This window comes from Rhinolophus sinicus, linkage group LG14, assembly GCF_036562045.2.
Source record: "Rhinolophus sinicus isolate RSC01 linkage group LG14, ASM3656204v1, whole genome shotgun sequence".
Lineage (NCBI taxonomy): Eukaryota > Metazoa > Chordata > Mammalia > Chiroptera > Rhinolophidae > Rhinolophus > Rhinolophus sinicus.
The window spans coordinates 6,502,165-6,508,808 of NC_133763.1; the positions used below are offsets into that span (position 1 = coordinate 6,502,165).

Consider the following 6,644-nt stretch of genomic DNA (forward strand, 5'->3'; position numbering starts at 1 on the left):
TCTCCTAGAATTAAAGCCCAGCATATAATTCCCGCAGTAGGTGTTACCTTTGGCATTCAATATAAAAATGTGTTGAAATTCTGAAGTGTTACATAAGTGTTGATTATTAGTAGCAGTCTACCATGAGAGAAAATTTAGAAGGCACGATTGGAGGTATTTTTCACTTTCTTTTTTGCTCGCATGTAGAATTTCATGAAATCATTACAATTTTTACTTTTTTCCCCCTCATAATTATTGCCTTTTTTTTTTTTCAAGTAAAAACTGGGTGACTGTCTCAGTATTAACAACATAGGTTTTAGAAGAAGATGTATGTTTTTATGATTTTAAAAATCAAACATTAAAAATCACATCCTACATCATGAGTGAACCTTGAGAGTAAGGCTAATTGAAAGAAGGCAGACACAAAAGGCCGCATATTGTATGATTCTGTTTATATGAAACTTAAAATTTACCAGAAAAGGTAAATCCAGAGAGACACAAAGCACAGGAGTTGACAACAGGGGCAAAAGCAGGGTTTCTTTTTCTGGTGATAAAAATGATCTGGAATTAGATAAAGTTAATAGTAGCATACTTTGTGAATATAGTAAAACCACTGAATTCTACACTTTAAAACAGTTAATTTTATGGTATCTGAATTATACCAATAAAAAATTACACACAGAGAGAAATGGATGAGGAGCAAACAAACATTAATTTTAGGTCTGTTAATCTGGCTGTGTCGGGAAAACATATTTTTGATCTTGTCTATTGTAAACAATTATTAAATTATAATTATTAAATAATTATTAAACAAGTCTATTGTAAACAATTATTAAATTATGACAGAGAAGTGACTGTAAAGGGCTAAAGAGAACTCTAGCTAACAGACCTCCTTGTAAACATAATGATCTAGTTCATGTTTAATGTTGCATAAATGGTTTGCCATGCTAAATACCTTTGGTGAGAAAACGTTATCTTGTAGACATAATATTATTGTTGCACTTAATTTTTTTTTCACTGAAAGTTTCACTTGCCATGTCCTATATGATTTCCTATCCCTCGTGGTGATTTAGAATCCAAAGACCTGACTTTCAGTTCTCTTCTCCATGAAATAGACCTTGTACTACAGAGCTTGGCCGACACAGACTCCAGCCAGGACAGAAATACGATGAGGTTGGTGCAAAAGTAATCGCGGTTTTAAAGGTTTAAAAGAATTGCAAAAACTGCAATTACTTTTGCACCAACCTAATAGATCCTCACCAAACCCAGTGTTTGTGACAGCTTGGGTGGAACCAGAAGAGCAAACCATGGACTACTTTGACCCAGGGAAGTCTATTGTAAACAATTATTAAATTCTGATAGAGAAGTGACTGTAAAGGGCTAAAGAGAACTCTAGCTAACAGACCTCCTGAGGCGGAGGCAGTGTCCAGGGAAGAACAAACATGGAAACCCATGCCAAGCGTCAGAGCTCATCTGAGAAGTGTGTTTGTAGTCGACTGGATGGCGGAGAAGTTCATTGGCTCGCCCAGGTCAAGGGCTCCACAGTCAAGGGCCAACAGGGACCAACACTCCAGGATGCAGGTGACCTACAGCTGTTGGGCAGGTGCTCAGGGAGAGTTGGGGTGTGCTGCCAGTGTGAAGCCTGCAGTGTGTGGTGTTCACACCAGGACGGATGCTGGGGGGGGTGTCACCAGTCGTATGCTGGGGCTGCAAGGTTGTTGAGGGGCCAACTCTCTAGGCATGCAGCTGGGACACAAGGCCGCTGGATGCCACCACACACAGCACCAAGGGATTGTGCTGCAGGAGCAAGAGACAGCCGAGCTCATCACCACAGACCAAGAAGCGAAGCCTCCTTCCGAGTGCAGTGTCCTGCCAACAATACCTATTGACGAAGCTTTACATCCAGCTCGCAGTGTAGAATAAATGTTTGGAGAGTGTCATCCAATATCGCAGACAAGCACTAGGGTCAATATGGAGGTGAGAGGCAGTAAACTAGTAACTGGGGCACTTAGTTCCCCTTCCCTCTTGTACACACAGTTTGACCATACCTAACCACTCCCCTTGCAGTAAGCAGGGGGATTGAGATAAATTCTGCCCAGCAGGATGTAGGTCGAATTGATCAGATTTTGACCCCACAAACCAGGGAAACCAGGTTTGACCCCTAAAACACCCACCCACAAAACGGGAAACAGAATTGTAAATCCTCATGGGATGGCAGGTCCACAAGGTGGAAATATCCTGGATCCCTGAGTCATCTCTTTGAAGAGAGGCCCAGGAGAGTCACCTAAGATTATCAATGAGGAAGCTGGTCCACGAACTATAACAACGAATCCTGATGTTGTTTGGCCATTGGAATTTTGTAGTTGTTTGTAACAATAGTCTTTTTTGGACTAACTAGTAACCTAAATACGTAGCGTTGGTCACACAGTGGGCAACGAGGAAATGAGACAACAAAATTTGAGAAGCTGGCAGTCTGTGTTATGTCATGGCAGCATATTTGGTGAAGTAAGTGTGCCTGTGATAATTTGGAAGGCAGACCTCAGTAATGAGCTTATATTTCTAGCAAGAGTGGTTGAGAAGAAACCATTTTTGAGTGTGTTGGCTTATTGACTGACTTTTAGCAAAATATCACAAGAAAGAGTTAAGCTCAGAAAGGAATGGGTAAGTTTGAGAACAGCAATAAAGGGGGGAGAAAGAGTTCAGAAATTTGGGGCTTTACAGGATTGAAACACCTGACTGTAGACCTCAAACAGTAATTTATAGGACAGAGGTTTTGAGAGACAAAAGCCTACCAATATTCATCTTGGGCAATTAATTAACTTCTACATAAGTCTTTTCTTTCAGAGTGCCTCAAGGTAGCCACCACTAAGTATTAAGTTGAGAGAGAGAGAGAGAGAGAGAGAGGGGAAGAAACAGGGATTAAAAAGCAGAGATATAAGACAGGCTTGAAAATTATATATAGAAAAGAACACTGGGTATGACTGGACAGGGGAAATGACTAGAAGCAAATAACTCAGAAAACCATCAGGGGAACAGGCTGAGAAGTCTGCTCATCCCCCGAAGAGAACATTTATCCCAACATCCCCTTCAGACATGGCCACAGAAAACAATGGCTTGGAAGTGGAGGCTCCTTGAGGGTCGACTCAGGGGTCAGACACACAATGGAAAAGGGAGTTTCATCCAGAGAACAAATACGAGTCTAGTGATGTCACACCCCCATGCCAGGGTAGAAGTTCTCCATACTGACTAACAGGATGTCACAATTGTCGTGGACCGTGACTGCTTCATTTCTTATGCTATCTTTTTCCATACGGGTTACTGCGGCTATCGGATTCATGCATCCCTTTGGTGTACTGGGTATTGTGGAGGACGTGTAGATAATTTTATCTGTCTGTTCCAGGGTTACTGGATCCCAGGGAGCCACATCTGAACCTGATAGAGAGGACCACTCATCCCTCAAGACACCCTGGGTTTGAGCTGAAGGAGGGAACTCCGACTTCTCTCCCACCAGGAAGAGGGTGCTGTCTGTGTGAGAAAGAATGAAATGGGTATTGGATTGCCAGGAGGGCTGACGTTCGCAGACTTCAGAACCAAACTCTGTTTCCTTTTCTTGTGCATAAAACTGAACGGGTGATACGTTACTTTTCTACATTTTGGCCAATAGAATGTGGGTAGAAATGCTACATACCACTTTCAGGTCTTTTCACCATTCTCTCTTTGGTCCTCCTCTTGCAGCTGATAGCATAGGACTCTCTGAACTTAGGAGACAGTGAAGCCATGGATGGAAAGAGTATTTGAGACATCACTTGAAAAATAATTGCCCAGAAGAACCACTGCACCCAAAACGCTCATGTAGAATTATTGCTCGAGTGAGAAACACTTTTATTTTGATGTAGCATGGAAACTGTGATTGTTACACAGTTCACCTTGCCAGACAGATGCTCAGAACCAGCTTGAATTAGGCTGTGGAGTCAGGACACGGGTCTATTTTTTAAAAGAATGGTGAGGATTTGATTGAAGGGCTGGGAAGATGCAGAGCAGAACATCAAAGTCTGGTGATCAATGTAGTTGAGAAGCAGAAGGGGGATTGGGTGTCCGGGTAAGAAAGACAAGGCCAGGGATGGTGATGATGCATTTCTAGGTCAATTGGCCACTGCTGGAGTAGACTTTTGAGAATTAAAACACACTTTAGCTTTAACAGAATGGCGTCCGCACATGGGCTAATCCCTGTCACCCTGGACGGCTATTGTACTCATTGTCCAAATTAGAATTCTATTCAAACGTTTCAGAGGTGCTTCTAATAATTACCCCTGATCAACAGGCATAAACCATGGAAATGAGGGGCTCCCGAAGAGTGGCTCCATGGATCTGGGCGTCCTTCTTGTCAAATGACAGTGTCGCTCACCCACAAGAGCACGGAAGGCCCTTATAATGTGCACCATGAAGGAATTCATGAAAATGGATTCCTATACATAAAATCTTTAACATAATGGGCACATAGAAAATAAACACTATGCAAGTGTTAGCTTTTGTCGCTACTATTTTTACAGTGGTAGACTTATATTCGTAACCAATATTAGTTGGTTTTATAGAAATTAGTAAGTATTAGTACATATCCACTATATATAATATTAATGTATTAACAAAATGTACTATTATAAATTATTATTTAAGCATTTAGGGATTGGTAAGTTTTATGCTAAACAAGAGAGAAAGTTAGGATGGGGGTGGGGGACAGAGAGAGAGCGAGAGAGAGAGAGAGAGAGAGAGAGAGAGAGAGAGAGAGAGAGATCTAAATCTGTGTGTTTGGGGGAGTAGAGTGGACCAGAGGAGAAGCAAGGATGTCAAGGTGGCCATGATAACTGGAGAAGCGACTCACGTTTGGAAGCCTTCTCAGTACTTGGTAGAAATGATACAATTTATTCCATGAAATCCCACATTACCTGAAGACCTGTAGATGGAAATTACATCAAGACAAAATTCGTTCCCTGCGTTAAGGGAAGGGCTCTGTAATCGCCCTGGCTCTGTGTGTGTGTGTGTGTGTGTGTGTGTGTGTACTTTAATTTTTATAAACAACAACAGGTTATTTAAGGTAATAAAAGTTTTTTCTAGAGTGGAATCGGGTAGCTAAGGATGTGGTGAGTTCACTACCCACTGGGGGACTCACAGACACACAGATTCTTGACAGCCCCGGAGATATAATACGTGTGGCTGGATAATGTATTTAAAATAACAACCAGTTTTTTCCTCCCACTCTTTTACTCATACCTCCCCTTCCCACCCTGACTTCATAACGTCCCCTCCATTGGGACAACTGTACTGTTGGATATTCTTGACTTCAGTGCATGACAAAAGCAGGATGGGGAGAGGAGGGAATCCCTTCCTGGCTTCTCTAGTGGGATATCTTTGGCTGGGGGTGGGGGTGGGGGTGGGGAATGTGCAGGCTGGGGACCAGGGCCAGGCGGAGAGAGGGTGTGCATAACTACTGTGGCTCCGGTGTGTCCCCCAAAGCCAAGTTTGGAGCGGGGGTGATCCCCTTAGATAGATTGGTGGGTTTGCGAGCCTGGATGTGTGCATGTCTGAGGCCGACTCACAGCTCTCCCCTTTGGGCCCTGAAGAAACAGTGGCACAAGGAGGAAGGGCCCCCTGGATGACAATGAGGCCATCTTCTTGGATTAATGATGGAGAGGCAGGTAGACAGGCTTTCTCAGCAGATAGCAGCATGGACAGCACATAGCACGGATTAGATACCTCCTACCCCCAACGCGTCCTATGTAAGCCTCCCAGAATTTAGCCATAACTACAAGGCTAAAGGGATTTGAAATTCACCATTGGGCCGGTTTCACAGGTGTGTGAACTACGCAGTCACACGGGACTCTACTCAGAAGGGGATAGCGCTTGGCTTAATGCTCGGCTGTCGTCATCGTCTTCAAATGCTTAATTTTTGAACAAGGGGCTTGTATTCTCACGGTGCTCCGGGCTCTGCAAATTACGTAGCCAATCCTGTTTGACTTCCATGAACTTCCCTCAATGTCAGTAGGGAGAGAAATTGAGTTGATTCAAGAAAAATAAAGTTATATTTTTGCATAGCTGAGTTTGCAGGTTGGATTCTGTTGCCAGTACATCCAAGCCAAGGCCGGATGGAGTAAGGTGAACCGTGTTCCAATCACAGAGATGAGTGATCAGATTTGGCTGGAATGCAGAGTATCGTGGGCGGGGAAGAGATAAAGCTGGAGAACGTGTCTGGCAGCGTGAGCTTGCACCACCTCGAAGCCTGCAACTCGCTTGTCCGGTGGAGAGTAGCAGAGTGGAGACAGCCTGGTATATTCAGAATTTATATATATATATATATATTTCATATATATGGGGGTCTGGAATATACAACCACACTCAAGGCATTCATATACAATATAAAAAGTAACATCTTAACAAGAGACGACAGCTCAGGCAGTACTTTGGATTGAGATACACCTGGCACTAAATCCTAGCTCTGCTGTGTCCTCTGGAGAGCATCAAGCTTCCATTTCCCCTTTGCAAAAAGGGGGAAGCCTCACATCACCGACTTTCCAGGGTGTCTGTGAGGATAAAATGAAATGACACACATAGAGTGCTTAGTACAGAGTAGGGACGCCCAAGCAAGCTCATGGAATATTAACTCCAAGGGG

General features: G+C 43.3%; 1 long non-coding RNA gene across 1 annotated transcript in view; it reads left to right on the top strand.

Annotated features, from left to right (window-relative positions):
• The first annotated feature begins 5,395 nt into the window (after window positions 1-5,395).
• The window catches only part of LOC141568699 (uncharacterized), an 11,026-nt gene continuing 9,777 nt past the window's right edge, over window positions 5,396-6,644 (top strand). Inside the window, exon 1 of the long non-coding RNA XR_012491925.1 lies at window positions 5,396-6,300. This is a non-coding gene — a long non-coding RNA (uncharacterized LOC141568699). The remainder of the gene's footprint in view (window positions 6,301-6,644) is intronic.